The sequence below is a fragment of the Poecile atricapillus genome, chromosome 8, assembly GCF_030490865.1.
Source record: "Poecile atricapillus isolate bPoeAtr1 chromosome 8, bPoeAtr1.hap1, whole genome shotgun sequence".
NCBI lineage: Eukaryota > Metazoa > Chordata > Aves > Passeriformes > Paridae > Poecile > Poecile atricapillus.
In genome coordinates, this window is record NC_081256.1 from 4,704,100 (window position 1) to 4,726,148 (window position 22,049).

General features: G+C 42.8%; 1 long non-coding RNA gene across 2 annotated transcripts in view; it reads right to left on the minus strand.

Annotated features, from left to right (window-relative positions):
* Positions 1-22,049, minus strand: part of LOC131581830 (uncharacterized) — a 43,023-nt gene that overhangs the window by 20,624 nt on the left and 350 nt on the right. The gene's annotated exons all lie outside the window — the stretch shown is intronic.

The following is a 22,049-nucleotide window of genomic DNA, read 5'->3' on the forward strand; positions in this document are numbered from 1 at the left end:
ATGTAAATTATTCAGTGACTAATGAATAAATTTGAGGGTGAAAAAAAAAAAAAAAGCAAGCAGCTATTTACTTATCTTGAGCATTTTCCCCCTTTTCCCCTGAACAAGAAGTAAAGCTGACAGAGAATTAGGAAGAAACAGAATAGCATGGAGAAATTACCAGCTTGGAGACAGAAACACAAATGAGCAAACTTGCCAGCTGAACCAAAATGGAAACACTGAAAATCCAACAGCAATCCCCATGCTGGACATTTTTCCCAAAGCAATAAATACAAGGAGCTCCCAAAGCAGAGCCTTGCCTGGCCTGGCATGGAGAATCTGCATTCAAATTCAGCACCTTGCTCTCAGCAGAGAATGAAATCCTGCTCATTGGGCTGCAGAATGATCACAGCAGGGTTGATTGTCTCTGACTGATGGCACAGAAACTGTGAAGCTGTGGGATGAGAAAAGCAGAGAGGTCAGGAGGATTTGGCTGTAAGCTCCAGCACAGTCTCCTGTTGTCAACACACAAATGTTCATTCAATAACAGGACATGGAGTGGAGGAGCCTCTTTAACCCAGCCCAAAAGCCCCAAGAGCCCCAGCAGTGGGGTTTGGCTCCTTGCAGTGTAGTGCTGCCCCTTAAAAGGGCAGAATGACACCCTTCACATTAATATCTCACCTTGAGGAAAGAGAAAATAACCCCTTGGGTCAGTATTTGCAGGGAGCTTCAGGGCACAAGCAATATTGTGGATGTAGGGATGAGTCTTCCCAACCTCCAGAGAATAAAATTTATTTCTTGGCTGAATGCTTTAGCAGGTGAAGTCCAATGGAGCCTGGCATTTGTTGGTAATGAGAAAATTTGGCATATATTTATTTATATTATATATAAATATATTATATTGCATTGTACTGTATTATATTGTATTGTATTATATTATATTGTATTATATTATATTGTATTGTATTGTATTATATTGTATTGCATTGTATTGTATTATATTGTATTATATTGTATTGTATTGTATTGTATTGCATTGTATTGTATTATATTGTATTGCATAGTATTGTATTATATTGTATTATATTGTATTGTATTGTATTGTATTGTATTGTATTATATTATATTATATTATATTATATTATATTATATTATATTATATTATATTATATTATATTATATTATATATATCATACTATATTATATTGTATTATATTGTATTATATTGTATTATATTGTATTATATTGTATTATATTGTATTATGTTATGTTATATTATGTTATGTTATGTTATATTATGTTATGTTATGTTATATTATGTTATGTTATGTTATGTTGTGTTGTGTTGTGTTGTGTTGTATTGTATTGTATTATACTGTATTGTATTATATTATATTGTATTATATTATAAAATATTATATTATAAAATATTATATTTATATTATATTATAAAAGCTGACATTTATGGATAACCCTCCAGAGGAGGTTGATAAAATAATCCCAGGGGAAAGAGGCTTGTAACTCCTTGTGTTGGTGATGTGGGAGTCTTGAGTGAGATGTTTTTGCCCTGGAGGAAGGGGAGCACACATGAAGGGAGGAGGCCTTGCTGTGTCTCTGCTGAAGGTTTGGTCCGTGCCAACGGGGGCCACTCGGTGGCCAAACCTGGGGGAGTCACTGAATGTGACCTGAGAAAATGCAGCTGCTGCTGTGAAGAACTGGGCACCACAGGATCCCTGAAAATACTTCTGAGTTTCCATATTCCCATCCAGAATCCAACAGAAGCAATTTCTGTGCTGCCTATAGCAAATCCAGAGGGATCTGGAACAGTTACAAAACCATGTACAGCCCAGCCATATGTACTCTAAAATCTTGCAAGTTTGTCATAAAAGAGAGGAAATTCCTCTCAAAATTAGCTTTGGACTTCCCAGAAGGAAGTTCAGGGTTAAGATTACCCCCTCCTATTCAGCGGATTTGGAAGATACAGCTTGACAATGATGGATGCAGATAATGTTAATAAATACACAAGTACATTTAATCAGTATTTGGTATTGCAAAGAATGCCCCTGCTTTTCCTACATTAAATTTCCAAAGCAGTTTTGGAAAGATACAAAATCAAGGCTGTTAAGTATTCCTTGATTCAGACAATGCAGGGGAAATGGAGATACTGAGCCAAATGAAAAGTGAAAATAAGAGTAGCAAATTTAAACTCTTCACTCCTGGGCTTTAAGCTTAGAGCATTATTGTCAGCACAGGATTCACCTCAAAAATCTTTATTTCACTTCACTGGAATTACTGGTTACAGCTTTTCCACAGTGAGTGCTTGCTCCTGAGAAATTTACATGACATGAAGCTTGGGAGCATGATCAGAAATTTAACACAGCAGCTCAGCTGCTCTTTCATCCTCCTCCAGACCTGCAGGGTTAGGAAGAGCAGAGGTGGAGCTGGAGCAGTGTGCATCACCTCTGCCCTCTCAGACCATGGGGAAAGGCTACCGGGCCATCTGTGTGGTGTGCTCTGCTGGAATTCCCCAGAAATGCTCTGACTTCACCACTAATGGCAATGCTAAGAAGAGGAAAATATTTAAATGCACGAAAGAGAGGTTTCTGTGAGCGCTTGCAGTACACATTACCTCTGCAGAGATTTTTGCTTAGGGCATATCCTCTTGTGAAGTATTAAGGATTCCTCATGTCCTGAAGGAGGCACTGGGGAACTCTTCAGAAATCTCCCATTACCCACCCAGCTGCCTCTGAGCAAAGGAGACTCATTGATCCTGAGTCTTCAGAAAGTCTTTGCAAAGCCAGAAGAGAAAGAGGATTTTTTTCCCCCCCTTTTCACATTAGACCCAACCAAATGGTTGGACAGAAGCACAAACTTGCTTCACAGCTGGCAACTTCCAATTACTCCAGCAAATACCTTAGGATGCCTGTTGATGAGAGAAAGTGAGGAGCAGGACTGCAGAGACACCAACAGAGACAGAGGAATTGCACAGCATAAAAGGTGTCTGATGAGGCAAAGTTAGGCCCTACTTACAGAATTTTAATGCATTCAGCATTTGGAAGACAAATGAACACTCAGTGTAGGACAGTGTTGAATTATTCCTGAATTGATAATGGGCTGTGCTTTCTTCCCCAGTTTCAATTTGCTGCACCAGGCCTGCTAAGCTTCTACAAGAAATGCCACAAAGCTGACAAGCATTTCCAGACAGTGGGGAAAAGATCTGCTGGTGATGATTTGTGTTCCTGTAGAGCCCAGGAGTTGTGGTGGTAGGCTTGGAAGGTTTGGAGCTGTGAGCTGCACACAGAGAGCAGGGACAGGCTCTTCCCCATGTGCTCACAGAGCAATGGGACATTGGGGGAGGCAGAAAGGCAGCCAGGGAAGCAAGGAGAGAACACAGCAGTGGAGTTAACAACAGCCAGAAATTGCATTTACAGTGTGGCAAAGCAAGATTTAAAGAGGGGGTGGCAGGGAGGAGAATGGCACATCCTATGGGAGGGTCCTTCCAGATGTGTGAGGATGAGTGAGCACAGCTGCATCCCGGACTGGAAAGGGAGACCCTGCCCTGGCAGCAGAAGAGAAGGGAAAATGGGATATGGAGAGATGGGGCAGAGCCTTTAAAGGTAAGGCAAACTGGTGGTGGTAGGAAAAAAACCCCAACAAACCACAAAAGAAGAAAAGGGAGGAGCAGAAGGACACACAGAGAGGTTCCTCAGCTGAAGCAGGTGGCAAAAGGAGCTGCAGGAAGCTCTTTGGACAGCTGTGTGCAGGAACCTCTGTGAGTGCTGCAGAAAACAGCACTGGGGGAGCTCAGCTGGAGGAGCCACAATGAGGATCAGAGCTCCAGGGAAAAGAAGCTACACCAAAGGTTCGAGTGTGAGTCAGCTGCAGCATAGACATTGAGATTTAGAGAAAAGATGGCCAGAGAAAGTGTCCAAATGATGGATGCTGGGGCTCCCCAGCTGCCAAAGAAGAGACAGGAGAGTGCTTGTATTACTCTTGGTATGACACTTCCTTCTGTGCTTTAAGATGTGTAATCTGGATGCATGCACTCAAAAAAAAAAAAAAGAAATAAAAAAATATATGAAGATTTGCCAATGTGGGTGGATAAACCTGTCATTATTAAAATGAATCCATTAACTATGATGCTTTATAAACTCCAGATGATCTCTCTTCTATTATCCCATAAGGAGATTAAAATTTTTCATTGTTGCTTTTATGCAATTTCTTTGTAAAGGAAAATAGCTCAAGGTTAAATTGAAAAACCTTTTCCATCCAATAAAGAGACCATATTAATTTTCCCTCATCTTAGAGAAAATATATGGCCTTGTGAGACATGAAGGCTCTAAGTGTGCTTCTTTCTAGGCTCCTAACTGATCTGTTTAATAATGGAGCAGTGCCTTGGCCATCTGCTTTACTGCACCGCTCTGGCAGGGAGCGAGGCTGCCCATGTCACTTCCAATCAGTTAAATTCAATCCAAACAGATAAAAGTTTGCAAAATACATTTTAAATCCTGGGAACAAGCAGTAAAGCCCTCTCTTGCAAATTAGGTATTCGGTGACTCTGATCTCCCTTTTAATTTACTGCCTCCAAGAAAGGAAATAGAAAATAAGAGCAATGTTCCCTTCCTGGCAGCAGTTTAGAGTATGAATATTGTACAGTTGAGCACCCATGGCAGAAAGTTACATTTTGGCCTGTTGTGCACAAGCTGTGCATTGGATTGAAGCACAGTACATATCATTTACACTCACGTATCCTCCCAGCTGATTTTGCAGCTGCAATAGAATCCCTGACCTCTGCACGAGGTAACTGGTACAGCAGCACCCTGACCTGCACAGATAAACCTCAGGGCTTCCCAGGCTCTTTCATTATCATCTCCCAAGAGCCAAAACAAGGCAGTGTTTCTCCTGGCACACACTGCTGTCCTCCCATGGTATCATTTATGCACCTCTCAGAACTTTTCTGCTTCCTGATCTCTCAGCACGAGCCCAGCTCTCCCCTGCTCGTGCCCTCCCTTCAGAGGCTACAGCCAATTCCACTTCCATGGCTAACCCTGGGTGCTGCAAGGCTCTTCCACAAGCAAGATGATCAGGGTAGGATCAGCTCTACAATCAGAGGGTTGATTTTCATAGCAGAAATGCTGGCCAGACATTGTTACTGCTGAAGATGAACAGATCACACGGACACAGGTCGAGGTGTGGTGAAGAGAAGAGAGAGTTTATTTTTCCCCCCAGGATTTATAGGCTCCTGACCACAGCCAGGGATTGGGTGGTCAGGATAACACTTTCTCACTGCACTGGCCATGAGAGATGCCCATCACAAGACATGTAACAGAAAGAATGTACACATATCTATGTTTACAGTTACTGTCCTGGGAAAGTCTTTAAAAAACCATGTCAGCAAGCTCAGAAGCTGAGTTTTCAGGGTGACAAGACATCAGCTTGGAGCACACAGTGCCCACAGGCCAGCAGCTCATCCCAGAGCACTGCACCACCCATCTTTCCATGGAAAGGTGGGGTCCATGGAAACCTGTCTGGGTAGCTCCTGCCCACCACAGTTAGCAGTGTTTGCTCATGGAACAGAAGGGAGAGCACATCCAGTGTGTCCAGGGCATTCGTGGGCTGTCACTGGGGACAAACCTTTCCTGCTGCTTTCAGAGGGATGATGAGGGTTTGTGCTGGAATGCAAGTTTCCATTAACAGCCAAGGTGAGTGAGCATCAGGAAATTATACGAAGCATCAGTTTTATGAGCTGAAAGATTTGTTACTTCCACCCACACAACTGAAGGCATTATTTTAAAGTGTTTAAATTCCTAAACCTTATTCTTTACATATCAAAAGAAAGAATTCACTAGAAACTGTCCCCCTCCCCCCAGTTCTAGTATGAACCTCCCTAGGTGCCTTTTAGAGGTTTTTGATGGATAGTTTAACTCATAATTGTCACTTCAAAGGCTCTTCAGATTGTAAAATCTGTTGGATTGTCAGAGGTGCAGCCAGGTGTGCTGGAGTCAGGAATGAATGCATTTTCCCAGGACACCAAGTCTCCAGGCTGGGCAGATGGAGCAAGGCTGCACCATCCTGCACCAGACGTGTCCCACCTGGCCACCACCCCCTGGGACTCCTGCCCCTGCCTTTGCCATGATGCCTCAGGATTTTAACTTTTATATTTGTCATGTATTTGTAATCCTGTAATTCTTTAGTGTGTAACTCCAAACTCCACACACAGTGGGAGCTGCTGCTTTCCCATTTGGCTCAGACACAGCAATTCCTCTCCAGGCCTGGCAATCAAGGACACCTCACTGCCTCAGGCCTGAGAGATGGAAACAAAAGTGAGTTGGGGCAGCAAACTTGGGGTAAATGAGTTCATTAGCTGGAGCTGGAATTGGAAGATGAACCCCCAATGTGCAAATGGACCAAACTGATAAAAGTGTGAAAACCTGTGACCCATGGTCCATTTTTGGGTGCAGCCCCTGGGGGACTTTGTCTGCCCTAAATGTACCTGAAGGCCTTTCAAAAAATAGAAAGGTTTTTTATTCCTTTAATTTTATCTGGCCTCTGTTTTTAGGTATCCCCAAAAAGGCATCAGCCCTCTGCCTGATGGGAACAGTCAAAGCAGTTGCCTGAGTTTTACAGGGCATGGTCACATCTGATGGATGTGGAGGAACAGACCCAGCAGAACACATGAGGGCAAAAATAAATCCAAATTTTCTTCTCCATCCTCCCCTCCTCCCCTTGAAGCTACTGTAGATTGTTTTAAAACAGGTTTGCTATTCATCTGCACAACCACAAATAAACCACTCTTGCTCTGCCCACTTACTAAAAAGTGTTTTCTTTCAAACACACAAAATCCCAAACCAAAACTTCTAGGGACACCAAGTGAAATAACCACAGTTATGTATCTAATGGTTTACAAACATCAGACTCTGAAAAATAAAACCTGGTTAAGACAAGGATTCTGATCCTTACCACAGGTTTCTGTAGAAGGCTAGGGTTGTTTTACTGAATTAGGCATTCATGAGTATTTGATCTGAAGATGTACCAGCTTGGGAGACATGAAAGAGTAACTTGCCATCTGAGCTAGCTGGAAAAAAATTAATAGGGAAAAATTAAGTTGAAAGCCTTTGCATGAATTGCCAAATGTCCTAAAGATATTCTTTTTCACCTACTGATCAAATAAATATGGGAATCTTCTGCCTAGAGATATCTTTCAAGACTTATATCTCTTCAACACAGGAGCTGCCTGCTCAGAAGAGTTCAGAGTCCAGCCCCTCCTGCCTACAAATGACACAACTGCTCTGAAAGTAGCTGGAGTGGAACTTGGGTCACTCTAAAAACAGAACCTACTTCTGCAACACAGACAGCAATGTCCTTTCCTCTCAGCAGCACTTCCATCAGCATCCCAGTGTCTGGGGCTTTTTTAAACCCAGATTTTGTGACTTTTCTTCTCGCAGATGTGAAGGAGGGAGTGAAGCTGTGCCTGGCCTGGCAGCTTGGCTGAGCACACTGTTACAGAAGGAGGGCTTGATGCTTGCCTGCCACAAGTAAAATGAAGTCTTCAGTCTTTTTTCCACAATTTGAAGGTGAAATCCCCAATCAATCAATAATACTCACAGTCTTGAGCTACAACCAAAGAGCATAGGCCAAAATCTCTGTTCCTTATTTTTTTCCCTCTTCCCCATAGCAATCCTTCTAAAAATTCAGTCTTGAAGTTCAAGCTTAAATTTGTCTCTTTGAGACGGTCCAAACCTCTAGGAGCCCTGTCTGACTGAAGGATTTGTAGTTACTTTGATGTTTTTGTAGCGTCAGTGCTCAGAGGCACTTTTTCAAAAAATTTATGCAGACTGTCTCATCATATATAGGCAACTGGACATTAATAATCTAGCAGTAAAAGATATGACATCTGCATAGTTTAGAAAATAATGAGGCTTATATTTAAGATATCTGTCCCTATGTAAGTTATTAGAGTACAAGAATCCATACACAAAAATCAATCTTAATTGTCCAGAACCAGCTTTCAGCTGGATTTAAGAATACATCATTCTAATTCATGGCAAGTAACAGACACACAGCAAGTGACAAATATCCTGACCTAAAGCACATTTGATGTTCTGCTCCCAGGCTGTTATTTTTTTGAAATCAGACCCATTATTTTAATGAGATGCTCTGCACGTGGGATGTAAGAATGTCTGACCCTAACTCAGCAAAGGACTTGCTCCCGATCCAATTAATGTCTGTGCTTAAGAGTAACCTTAAATTTGGAGGGGATACAGAATTCCCACTTCAAAAGGCAGGAAAGCAAAAGGAACCAGAAGTATCCAGAGCCCACAGAGCCTCTAAGGGAAGCACAGCTCTGCATTTACCTGTGTCAGATGCCCCTGGTGGGGTCCTTGGCACCGTGCTCTGGCCTCTGATGCTGCAATTGTCCTCCTCCCTTCAGCCCACCAATGCCCCAACTCCCCTCCTGGCCATTCACTTTTGAGATCACAATTCCCTTTCTAAGTGTGATTTCTGCAGTGGGTTTCTGACCCCACTTCCTAGCGATGCCCTCTTGGTTCTTGCCCCTTTTTTCTTTTCTATTTTCTCTGTATTCTCTGCATATACATTTGGAGCTCTGTAGCCTATTAATTCCAGCTAGTTTCCCCAGTACTTTTCCATGCCCTTTCTCTTGGAAAGAAGACAAAACAAATTCAGAGCTCCAAGCCCCAGGAATACAAGGTCCCTATCCTATTTTGGTTCTTCCTGCAAAGCAAGGCTGAGAACAACTCCTCAGGATGGAGATTTTCATGGACAAAGTACAGCTAGTACCAAGGGGGGTGGCTCCAGAGTAGGGGCTTGACCTGAGGGGGGAGAATGCATCACCACTTGTCCTCCTAATTGGTGCTAATTGGTGCTTTTTATCAATTATGCTAATTTCCTAAAACCTATAGTTCACCCTGTGTGGGTGGACTTTTGTGGATGTCCTTCCATAACTGTCCCTGGGGACCTCCAAATAAAAATCCACTTTTATATTATCTTCCATGCTAAAATTTCTCTTCAGTTTAATTTCTAGGTTGAAAAAGGCAACACTGGCACTGTCACCCCTCCATGGGCCTTGGCAATGGTTCCCACTGCCCACATCTGCAGAAGAACAAAGGAAACCACGTCTCACACACTGCCAAACGTTCAGGACAGAGCCACAGTCTTCAAAAAACAGCCTCAGAGTTGTAGCTGACACCTGGTCCAACAACATCTCTATTTCCTGAACATCCCAGTGCAGACAGGTGTCTGGATGGTGCTGCAAGTCAATTCCTCACAGGCTGACTTTTGTTTCACCTGATGTGTTCAGACCATGGATTTGGGATGGAGGGGGAATTGCAGTGCTACCAGTAGTCACAAATGAAAGCAAGCTCTAAACTATTTTTTTCCACCATTCTAGTTTGACAAGTAAGGGCATATGGAATTAATTCCAGGAAAAGACAGGAGTCTTTTTCTGTCAGAGGAGCTGCCTCAGTTCCCGGAAAAAAAAAAAGTGAATTACTCAACTTTTTCTACAACTGCCTTTATCAAATCCTCCCTTGTTTTTGTGGTACCAGCAACTTCACTGCCTAGGGAGCCTCAAGTGTAAAGCCAGGACTGGGAATTCCTCCATGATAGCACAGGTCCTTCACACAGGTCACACAATACTAATCCTCACTCCTGTATCTTCTGTGTATTTAGCCCAAAGGGTTTTGACAGGGTCTTCAACATATGCTAAAAGCCAAGTACACGCTTCAGTGGGCTACAAATAGAGCTCCTTAAGTTTGAAATAACACATTTTGTAAAGCTCTGCTCCAGAACACACACTTCAAGGTTTTACACATAAATACTGCACAGATCACCAGTAGCTCTAACATTTCCCATATGCTCCTGTGCACATTTCACTCATTTCCTCTGCTATTGGTAGTTTATATACAGGCACTCCTCTCTCCTCTCACAAAATCATGTACAGAGGCTTTTGGTTTCACCATCCCCCATTTTTGGCTTTAGCTAGTAGGGGGGTCATCAGAGAGTTGAACTGGTAGATAATGAAAGGCTTCAGGATCATTAATTTTTTTAATGAAGATCATAAGCTCCAAAATCTATGAGAAGAGAGTTCCCCTTTGGAAGACACAAGCACAGCTGGTTGCCCTTACCCTGACAGAACACCCTGTGGGTGGCTATTTCTTGCTCTAAAAGATACAGTCTCAAATGGCTTGTACTTGCTCCTGGAAAGACCTTTCCTATCTGTCTGAATACTCTTTCCTAGAAATATCTGCCATCTTACAAAACGCTGCTTTGATGCTGAGATTAAGTGTATCAGCTTTCTTAGGAGAGCGCTCAGGTTGATTTCTGAGCATTCTTAATGAAAACTTCCTTTCCTCTGTTCTTCTCATAGTTCATTAATTTTTTATTTTCAAGTCTGATCCAAGGCTTTACTGAAACGAGCAGGAGCAATGGTATTTGAGATTGCAGACATGGTTAAAGCCAGCGCCAGCTTACGCTTAACTTCTTTTCATTTTTAACAGTCCATGCCCCGCAGGTATAAAAAGGGAATTAAAGCCATAAGGCACTGCTTCAGATTTGTTCTCTTAATTAGCTCCTGCCATGGTGGATTAATTCCATCTGCAGTGTGTTGCCATCTCTGCAGAAGTTTATTGTAGTGGAATGGGGGATTAATGAGGAGAGGGGATGCCTCGACATCGCAGCTGTCCGTAAACTGGCTGTAATGGGATCTGTGCAGATGGCACCAGTGCTCTCCTCAGGTCTCACTGAAGGTGAGGAATTCATTTTCCATAAACCTGCCACATGCAGTTACTCATCCACTGCAGAAAACCAAGTGTCAGGGCTGCACATCTAACTTAAAAATAGTGGGTAGTGGATCTGATAATCTCCGAATTTCTGAAGAAATGGTGGGGTTTTAAACTTTGAATTTTAAGATGAATTAGAGAGACTAACTGTATTTTCTCCTCCTGTATTTTAAGTAAAGCAACTAAATGTAAATACATTTAAAAACTGGAGGATTTCTTTTAAAGCTGGGAAAGCTGCTGCTGGCACCCAGGCAGTTCAGCAGTGAACTCTGCACTGGGGTCTTTTCCCTAATGAACGAGTCTCTGGGATAGGCTGTTGAGGCAATATAGATTTTTTCCTTTGTGTAGTTTAAAACCCAAATACCTCCAGTAAATCTAGGGAACACCAGAGGCATGGAAGTGGTGAAGGACTATTAAGTATCTTTCTATTTTAGTTATGGGTTGCACTTTTCCCTGTGTTTAAAATGAAAAAATCTTTACTTGCTTCTTAATGTCTGCTCCTGTGAAACATCCCCATGAAGTAATATCTGAACACATCACCTTTCTGTCTCAATACCTGCATTATTTCATTTTACATCTTGATTATTAATAAATTGCTTGCAAGACAGCAGCAGTTATTCTCTTTAAAAAACACAGCTCTGCAACTCTAGAGTTAGAGGTTCAATGACTACGGCTGTTATAGACCGTGTGTAACTGCAAGAATCTTCATTTATCCCATGGCCTTACCTATAAATGGAGATAAGACACCTTTTAGTGCCTGTTTTGTCTATTTTAGACAGTCTGTTACTTGGGGCAGGTGCTGCCATTCTCATGTTCACTCAGTGTCTCACATAATAGAGTCCCCATCTCTGCTGATGCCTCTGTGTGTTATTAAAATACAAAGGATGTCAAACAGAAAAAGACATTTAAGTGCTCAGGTGCCAAGGGAACAATACAGGTGTGCAGGCATTTCTCCTCATCCTTACAAACCTGCTGCTAAATATAAAAAGCTGTCTATAGCTGTTCTATTACTTCCACATAAACCAGAGGCACACCAGACACAGTCACAGTGCTGGATAATGCATGTTGGGCGCCTTCCAGAAGAGCTATAACGAAATGGCAGCACTAACCCTGATTCCTGGTTGCAAAGGACAATAATAATTTGAAACATTATTATTAGTTTCTTATGCATCATCTAGTATGTTTTTTTGAATGCAAAATGCAGTTCTGCTCCACTCCTATGGCTTCACTTCTTACTCCTTACCAATGTCTCTTATTTGAGCTCGAGAACCTACAGCATCATGTCAAAATCTTTCCTCTAGTACTACAGAAAGGAGGGAGGAATCCATGAATTCTGAAATCTTAAGATGAAGACACTTCAAAAGAAAGCTCTAAGGTCCCATTACTCCACTGGATTTGTGAAAAAGAGTTGGAGAGACAAAGTAGAAGCAAGAGCTAATAATTTCAAGGAGACTGCCCTAATCCCAGGGGATGCAGGATGAGCACAAAGAGAAGCAGCAGCACTGGGTCAGAATGAGGCCATCAGAAATAATGGGAGGAAGGTCTTTGAGCCAAGGAGACATCCAAGGCTCTGGATAAATCCCTTCTGCCACACAATCCTCTGAGGGAGGACAGGAGAAGGAATCCAGAAGGGGTGCATGGCAGACAGCAGCTGGAGGCTGTTCTCTGGAAATCTGGAGCTCTCCCAGGCGTGGCACTGGGGCAACAGCTCTGGCTGCACTCACCTCCAGCCTCTCATGGACTGTCACTGCTCTGCCAAGGCTTCTGCCCTGCTCCAGCAGCCAGGGGCTCCCAGCAGAGCCACCCTTTAACCTGGGACATGGTTGGGGTGCTGGATTGCCCAGTGCCTTCCTTCACTCTGCCAGGGTTGCCATGGAGCCTGTGCCTTATGGAGCTGAACCTCAAAGCACCTTACATCAGTGCAGCCTCCCAGTGCTCACCCCGTGTCTCACAGCCCAAAACGGCACAGAAGGGGTTAAATAAAATACCTGGCACCCTGCATGTCTGACCTCAAAGCACAGCAGGTAGGAACACTCGGTGCAGGGTTTTGGAACACGGCTCTGGGACCTGTACAGGCACAGAATGGCAGCAGATATTCCCATTTTTGGTGAATGTAAGTAGCTGAAAAGGCTTCTCTGGGCTCTGGTCACATCTTGTTTGGTGAGATCCCTGTCACTGCACACAGAGGAACATCTCTGCTGCCTGTGTGACTGAAAGGCTGTCACAGCTGGGGCTGCCCTGCTGTCCATGGGCCAGCCAGGCCCCAGATCTATTCCAGCACACAGGGATGGAGCACGGCCTTTTCTCCATGTTCAGTCTGTGACAAAAGAGCAGCACTCAGCCCAGCAACTGCTGCTTTGCTCACCGTGGCCTCTACCCTTCAATCTGCCAGGGCAATTTCAGGTTTTTCTGAAAAAAATTCACTTGAGTGACATAAATATACCCCAACTCTAAAAGATCCCACGGCCAATGTCAGCCTAACTTCTCTGTATGGACGTCCAAATTCAGACAGCCTTGAACCAAGACTTTATGAGAAGGGTGAAAATCAGTCTCCAGATGTCTCTTTTAGCATACACAATACACCTTGTGTGCAACTGGCATTCAGTTCTGATTTCCTATAACCAAATTATCACGTAGGAGCATTAAGGGTAAAATCCTGCTGGCAGCCTAAACCCCGTGTGATTCCTGTAGGGATCTCAGCACTTCCTGCAGCAAAGATGTTCTTCATCCTGCTCCCACTCCTCCCCACCCCTTTCTGCTGTGCCAAAGCAATTATTTTGGGGGTCAGAGTGAGATCCCAGCCCACACACCCTCTCCACAGCTGAGGGGCTCCTGAATTAATGGCATATGAGGTCAGGAATGAAAACTGGAAGAAACCTCTAAATGGCTTTCAGATGAGTTGAGAGGTTCCTCATACAGCCATAGCCTGAAAACTTGTGTCATTTAATTTTAGTGAAACTGAGGTTTCCATTTTAGTACAGTGAGGCTTTGGGGTGGCTTCTTTTTAACATTTAATCCTTAACTGTAATAACACAGTGAATGAAAAGGAATAGTTTAAATCAAGTCCTGTCATTAAGGTGAAGAATAATGGTTCTTAAGCTGAAAGAGGTGAAATTCAATTTGGTGATTAAGAAAACTGACAGAAAAGTTTGATCAAGAACAGTCTCCTTAATGAGGTGGCTGTAGCTAGTTCATTAGAAAAAATGAAGTTGGCAGGAAGGATTCTGCAGTTTTTTGTTTCCTGTTTTTTGTAGCTGAGAAACCCTCCTCCATAAGGTTTTAAAAGTCCAAGACTTTATATAAAGATACATGTTCTCATGGAGTTTTATATCCTGAATCTCTCCCTTAATAAACAAGCTGTTTTAAGGATTAGACAAATGATTTATCCACTTCTATTCTACATCTATAACAATATGTGATTACAGCTTTGAGGAAACCCAAGCCTTGTGCCTTGATCAATAGAGTTCAGAGCTCCTGGTCTGAAGCCTGTGTGAGTATCCCACTCCTCCGGGGAAATTCCAAGAGTTGCTTCGCTGCTTTAATTTATTTACTTTTACTTTATGAAAAAACAGCCAAATGCAACCTAAAGAAAAACCCCAGGCTACAGAACAATAAATTCCTTTGAATGTAATAATCACTTTTTCACTCAGCTCTACAAATTACATGACAACAAGTTCTGAAATAATAAATTGTTTGGCTTGCTATTGTGCATTAATCTTTGCTAGAAATCATAAACAAACTTTAAGTCATCAAGCATGGGTTTAATTAAAAAATTTCCAACTCAGTACTGTTTTACTACCCTTTCCTAGATTAGGAAATAAACCATGGAGTTTTATTTGAAGCAATTTTATTTTTTCCCCTTAAGTGGCTCATGTAAAGGGTAACTTCCTTGAAGCAATTGTGCTTCCCCATTTGTCAGTGTACTGCTTCAACTACCTTCTACCCATTAAGGTAAAACAGGAAAAGCTGGATTTGACCAGAGCTGGGAGAGGGAGAAGCAGGTAAAAGTATCCATTATTGCTTGAGGAATTATTTGAACTCTGTTTAGTTCAATGGTTCTTAATTTATGGTTTTCAGATCCACAAAGAGCCTGTTTCCAGCTGTGCCAATTGTCAGTGAGCCTAAAGTAATTTTTAGACGTTCTAACAGCATAAGAAAATCCACCAGTCTGAATTGAGCTGCACAAACCAAAATTCACTGAAGAAAGTGGAGAGACAAACAGGCTTTGGAACAAATGCTCCAAATGACTCCCAGAGGCAGCCTGTTAAACACAAACCTGAAGTTCTGGGAAACAAAACCAGCCAAGTATCCAGCACCAGGACTGGTTTGAAAATCTGGATCCGTTTCTCAAGCTAACAAAGTTGTCTCTAGCAAAGCAACGTGAAAGCATTTCTGCTTTATTCACCTGGCCTAGTCTCTCATAACCAGCACAGTTAATTTTGGTGCAACTTTTACCTTAGCTCAAGCTGTGTCTTCAGCACAATGACCCAGTAAATTCAATTTATTCCAAGGGAGTTCTGCACTTGCTTTTGGAAGACTGCAACACCAGTTGCTCTTTGAGGTGCCCCCTGCCCAGAGAGGCAAAGATTTAGTTTCAGATAAGCATTGTCAAAGTGACACTCGTGGCTTTAAAGCCAGGTAAGACTGAATTCCATCCTCTGCCTCAGGGGATGTGCCCTGTGAGCCTGGGAAGAGTTGCCCCACCCCAGAGCCTCGTGGGGTGGCAGCCCAGGGTGTTCTGATGGGGTTTGTGCCCCTGGGGTTTCTCCCTTGCTGAGTTCCTATTAGACCCTGACCTTAAACTCCACCCTGGTTCTGTCCCATGAAACCTCTACCCTGTCTCTGCTTGGGGCTCTCTGGATTTCAGCTGAGCTTGTTCCTGTGTTGAATAAATGTTTTCCTGAGATTAACCAAGCAGAGACTTGTCTCGTTGAGTCCCATGTCAGTCACCAGAAGCCACAACCTCTCTGGATCCTGCAGCTGTGGAACACTCCATTTCTCAGTGATAAACAGAAACCAGGAAAGCTTGAATTGTGCACAGCCCAGTGTTCCCAGACAGAGTTCTGGCATGGGTGCCCTTCCCTTGGGGTTTCCACCCAGCCTCTCACAAGTTTTCCCATAGGATTGCCTCAATTCCTTCCTCCTTGCTCTGCACCCCTGTCCTGCCCAGCCCTGCTTTGGGCAGGTCTTCTGCAACCTCCAAATAAAAAATTTCCAGAGGTTTCCAGAGAAACCCAGGCAAAGGAACAGGAGCCTTGCAGCAGTTCAAGCGTTGGCTGCTGCTGAGTGTGGAAGGACAGGAGCAGGAGCTGGCCAGCAGAAAGGGACACAGATCCAAAATACGAGTGTGGAGCCCTTCTGAGGGCTGTGTCTTCTCTGCAGCTGACACCAGCACTTGACCTCTTCTCTGAGCCAGGACCTCTGCTCCTAAAGGACTGTGTTTTCTTTTAGGGGCAATACAGTATCAAAACAGGCACTGTGATAACCACTGAAAAAGGATTTCTCTGAAACTGCGGAATTAGTTTCACTTGAGCTGTATGTTAAAACACGGTGGTTTGTGGTTGTGTTTTATTGACTTACAGGGCATAAAGGTACACATGTAACAAATTTCACCTGGAGAGAAAGGAATCCTCATCCTTCAGACCTGGTGTGCAAAAGGGTTTCCTTTCACTTACCCCCTTCCTCTCTGTGCCTTAGGGAGAAATCCGGGTAGACCCTGGGAAAGCTGAATTTACTTTTAAATAGGGATGCTCTCAGGTGACTCTAAAGAGACAAACTGTAGCTCCTCATGGGCTCTAATGAGAGTGTTAATTTATATAGTTTCTGATGTGTAGCCCTGATAAAGGAACATCCTTGAAATCACTTGTAAATGCAAGTTCTCAAAGTAGCCTTCTGGGACTACTCTGGAAGGGAAGCAGCTCTCCCCAGGAGAATCAGTCACAGCTGAGTGGCACTTTCCTGGGGCACTGCCAGGAATGGCCTTCTTCTTCTTCTTTACCCTCCTGGAACAGCAAACATCACTCTTCTAATTTATTTTCTTCCCTTTGTCGTGTTCCTCCCCACCTTTTCCCTTGTCCTTCTCCCTCCCATAAAACCAAGAGTTAAAAAATGGAAGAAAAAGGCAACAAGGTTTATGGCAGCTTTTCAAACATGGCCAAAAAAAGTCATCTCCAGAGAAATGCAGGTTATAGTCACACCTGCAGTCTAATAACTGCAATCCTCAAGAGACGAGTGCTGTAATTGAGCAGCACTGAAATGCCAGTGCTACTTAATTATTTTTAATATATGCCTCCCTTCTGTAAACCAACACATCAAAATCATAAGCATTACAAGCAATACTCCATTTCCCAATTAGTCTTCTTTCACCTAAGAGCACAGAAAAGTCAGAGTTGTGTCTTGTGGGTGTTTCTGAAACACCACTACGTTCAAACCAGCGTAAAAGTCCAGCTGGGAAAACTGCTCCTAATTTAAGTTTTCCTTGTTTTTCTTTAGTTTCCAGCTGTTATTGCACTATATGAATCTGCCTCCTATTTCTTGCTCACACCCCCCAAAATGTAGCAGCAGCAGCACTGCATTGTCTAACTGCACTTCTAAGAAAGGAGCAGCCAGCAGATGCCTGCTGCTGACCTTTGCAGATCTGCCCCACCTTCCAGCACAGCAGAAGCTTCTCTCACTTGCCTGGTGTTATAGATACATTTCATATTGTTGACTTTTTGCAAATATTAAAATGAATGTTATGTGTATAAGAATGAGAAATTTTGTTGTATTAATATAGTTTTCTTTATTTCTGTTATTGATGAAATTTAGAAATAGTAGTATAATACATATATGTTAGGCTATGGCATAGTATTAAAATAAAAACTGCTTTTGTTTGTGTAACCCAAAGACTGAGAAAAAAAAAAAATATCTAGAGAACTCCTGCATTTGTAAAATATCTTATCCAGATGAAGACAGCAGTGACCAGAACTCTGGGGGGAGGAATTTATTGCATTTCTGGTATCAGAGAATGTAAATCTCAATGGCATCAAGAAGATTGATCAATTGGGAAGGGGGCAAGAGAAAACTGAACAGAAGAACACCAAAGATCCTAAGAAGAATGTATGAATATGTATGAGAATTTATGGATATGTAGTAGGGTTCTGTTTTTAAGGGACAATCCTTTGTTAGTAAGGTGTGCTCTCTTGGCTGAATGCAGAGACACCCGGCCCTATCTGTACACTTTATTTTTTTCTCCTAATTGTCTTTTTTTAATTAAACTTTTAAATTCTATAAAAATTATGTGAACCTCACTTTTCACGCCTGGGCATCTAGAATTTCCCTTTCTGTGCTCCAGCCTTGCTCCCTTACATGTAATATAATGTACATTTAACCTGTGTTGCCAAAAGTCCCTCTAACTCATGCAGGGGATTTCTTCAGGCCCTCAAGTTTTGGGTGCAGAGCTGTCCAACAGAAGCTACTGCACTATTTTGGGCTCTCCCTTTGGTAAACACTGTGTGAGAGATGATAAAAAAATGCACTCAGGTAACTCACACCATCAAATGTTCTTATAAGTTGATAAAATAAACTTCAGTCTTTTTTCTTCCTCCCTGGGCTTTCCCTGCCCTCCATTCCTGTGCTCATTTCCTCGCCCTTATCCACTGAATTAAACTCAGTAAATGTGTACCAGTAACACAACAACCAGGAAAGTCCTTCCTGAACTGCTGGTGGTCTCAAACCCCTCAGGTCTCTGGCTGTAAAATACCAGAATTGAGCCTCATGGTGCTCACAAGCCAAAAAAACAAAAGCCACTGAGCAGTGAGAGCCAAAGCAGGGGTGGAATGGGCAATGTCTGTGGCACAGAGCAGGCACAGGCTCTTTTCTGTAGGGTGTTCACTTGTGTGTGAGCAGGGATTGTGTGTGCACTCACACACTCAGCCCCAGCAGCACAGGAGCCCTGGGCACAGCAGCATTTTCCTGCTGCCACTGCTGGGACCTCTCAGCTCCTGGGCTGTCCTGCAGCAGCATTTCCCCTCTGTCTCACCAGCCTTATTAAAACCATCATTTCTAAACGCTGTACACCTGTCAGAACTGAGCCTTCCCACCTGAAGCCCTCCCCTGACCTCTGGCTGAGTGTGAAAAACGAGGTTCACTCGCTTAATAAATTATAAAAGGTTTAATATCAACAAAAAGACAATTAGAAGACAAAGATAATAAAGCAAAGGGTTAAAACAGCTGGGTGCCCTGGTGTGCTGCCAGGAACACACCTGATATCTTTGGAACACTCCTTTTATCCCATTCTGCTGTGGGGTTTTAATGCATATTCATATTTTTCCAGGAGGTATTTTCCATGGCTATGCCCCGAATCCACCTTTTTAGAGCACGCATCTTAAAGATTTTATTTCCCTTTATCCCATTTTCATTTGGGCTGGGGTTCCTTCTTCTGCAGGCAGTCAGTGTTGACAGCAGCCTGGGCCCCATCATTTGTTTCCTGGAGGTTTTCTTGCTTTGCACAGACAGGACATTGCCCCAAAATCCAAAATTCTTCTTGACCTGTGCCTAAGACTTGCTAGCAGGAGAAAAAGACATAGCAAAAGCACATAATACATAACATTCATCTTAATTCTTGCAAAAGCCAGTACCACAATATGGATTTGTAACCCAGGTGATCACAGTCTCCTGTGTCACACCGTGTGACACGGCTGCTGTGCAGGGAACTCACACAGGAGGCACTGGCAGCTATAAACCCATTTACAACAACAGCAGCTGCAAATGGGCTTTTAATTCACACCCACAAACGGTGTAAATCCAGAATATTAAAAGCACAAACGTGCTCCTGAAGAGAGTAAGAAGCAAATTAAAGTCAGAGCAGTATCAGATTCTGGGAAGAAAGCCAGTAAGAACAGGGAAGGAAGCAAAAGCACTGCATCCTTTGGCCTCATTTGTCATGAGAGGTGATGAAGCTGGAGCTTGTAGGAGAGCCAGGGATCAGCCTTTCTTTTGGAGACATACCTGCAGTGAAGCTCCTCTTCCATCACAGCTTTCCATCCTCTCAACACAACAAGTTTAACAACCTAAATCTGAATGCTTTAAAGATTTCTTTAACAATGCTTTAACAAATGGAGGCTGGGGAGAGAGTGGATCCAGGGCAGCCTTGAGGGGAAGGGGAGCTGAGTGATGGTGGCAATGTGCAGGCACAGCCTCAAAATCCAGCTGTGTCCTGGGCTGCATCAAAAGCAGCAGCAGATCAAGGGAGGTGATTTTTCCCCTTTGCTGTGCTGAGACCCCCCTGCAGTGCTGCATCCACCTGTGGGGCCCCCAGGATTAGGAGGATGTAAATCTGTTGGAGTGGGTCCAGAGGAGAGCACAGAGATGAGCAGAGCTGAGAGTCAGGGCTGTGCAGCCTGGAGAGGAGGAGGCTCAGGGGAGACCTCAGAGTGCTTTCTTGTACCTAAAGAGAGCTGTGAGGGACGTTTTAAACAGGTTTGGAGTGTTAGGACATGGGAAAATGGCTCTAAACTGACAGAGGGCAGGGTTAGATTGGATAACAGGAAGAAATCCTTCCCTTTCAGAGTGGTGAGGCCCTGGCACAGGTCTCCCCAGAGAAGCTGTAGCTGAAAATGTTCAAGGCCAAGTTGGACAGGCCTTTGAGCAACCCTGTCTAGTGGAAGAAACTATTTAATGAGTGTTGTAGCTTCACCAAAGTTAAATATCCTGGTGCTTTGTCCAAGGTGTTTCTGATGGTAACTGCCAGTGTGAAAAACGAGGTTCACATAATTTTTATAGAATTCAAAAATTTAATAAAAAAAGACAATTTGGAGAAAAAAAAATAAAGTATACAAATACAGCTGGGTGTCTCTGCATTCAGCCAAGAGAGCACACCTTACTAACAAAGGATTGTCCCTTAAAAACAGAATCCCACTACATATTCATAAAATCTCATACATATTCATACATTCTTCTTAGGATCTTTGGTGTTCTTCTGTTCAGTTTTCTCTTGCCCCCTTCCCAATAGATCAATCTTCTTGGTGCCATCGAGATTTACATTCCCTGATACCAGAAATGCAATAAATTCCTCCCCCCAGAGTTCTGCTCACTGCAGTCTTCATCTTGATAAGATAGTTTACAAAAGAAAAAAAAAGATCTGCAGCTATCTTTTTCAGTCTTTGGGTTACACAAACAAAAGTAGTTTTTGTTTTAATGCTATGTCATAGCTTAACATATATGTATTATACCACTATTTCTAAGTTTCATTAATAACAGAAATAAAGAAGACTATATTATTACAGCTGAATTTTCTGATCTTATACATATAATATTCATTATAATACTTGCGAAAAGCCAATAATATGATCTGCATTTCTAACAACAGGAACTTCCCAACCTTTGGTAAACCCCTCCAGCCACCCCTGGGATGCAGCATTAGGCAAGGGAGGGCAGTGCCAGATCTCTGGTGTTCCTGGCTCCTGTTAGGAAGGATGTGCTCACAGGGACTGCATCATATTCCTCACTGCCCAGTCTCTTACAGCAGCATTTTTTGTCACACTAAAGCAGAGCAACCTTCGCAGTCCAAAGTTGCTACATTGCTTTAGGGAATTAGCTGCTGTTTTAATAATTTAATTTGACATTATTAAATTAAAATTACTTTGGAATGCCAGTTTGCTCGTAAAACCACAAAATGTAATTTTACTTTTGGTTTCTTTGAAAACCTATTGGATTTCCAGAGTCACATCATGGGATGTGATCTAGCCATTGCCACCTGCAGACTCTTTGAGAGACAATACTGACAGGCTCAGGGCTGTTTCCATCTGGTAGCACTGCAGTGTTATTATTGTAGCACTGGATGGCTTTGTGTATTTTAGAAATACTAATCAGATAGCAAAATTCATAAAAAGAAGAACCACTGAGCTAGATACCTACATTATCACAGATGGCAAAGAGTTCTTTAGGAGAAGGGAGAGCACTGGGCTCGTGGGTAATGAACTGGAAGCCCTGGGCCATGCCCATCACAGAATATTGGGGATGAGTGCTTTGCTAGCAATGCTCTTACATCTGCTAAAGCCAGATGCAAAGAAAAAACCTCAACTCTTTGAGAATGAGGCTCTGGAAAGGATTTGGGTTTAGTTACTTCCCCAATATTTTGCTAGTGCCAAAGGAAGGGGAATTCTAGGACTTGGGTGAGAAGTTGGGGTTTTTTTTTATGTTTTTAAACCAAAACTCTCGATGAAGAGCAGGCTTAGTTTTGACTTCTAGATTAAAAAGTAGACCAGTGCTCATAAATGCACAACCTTGTGC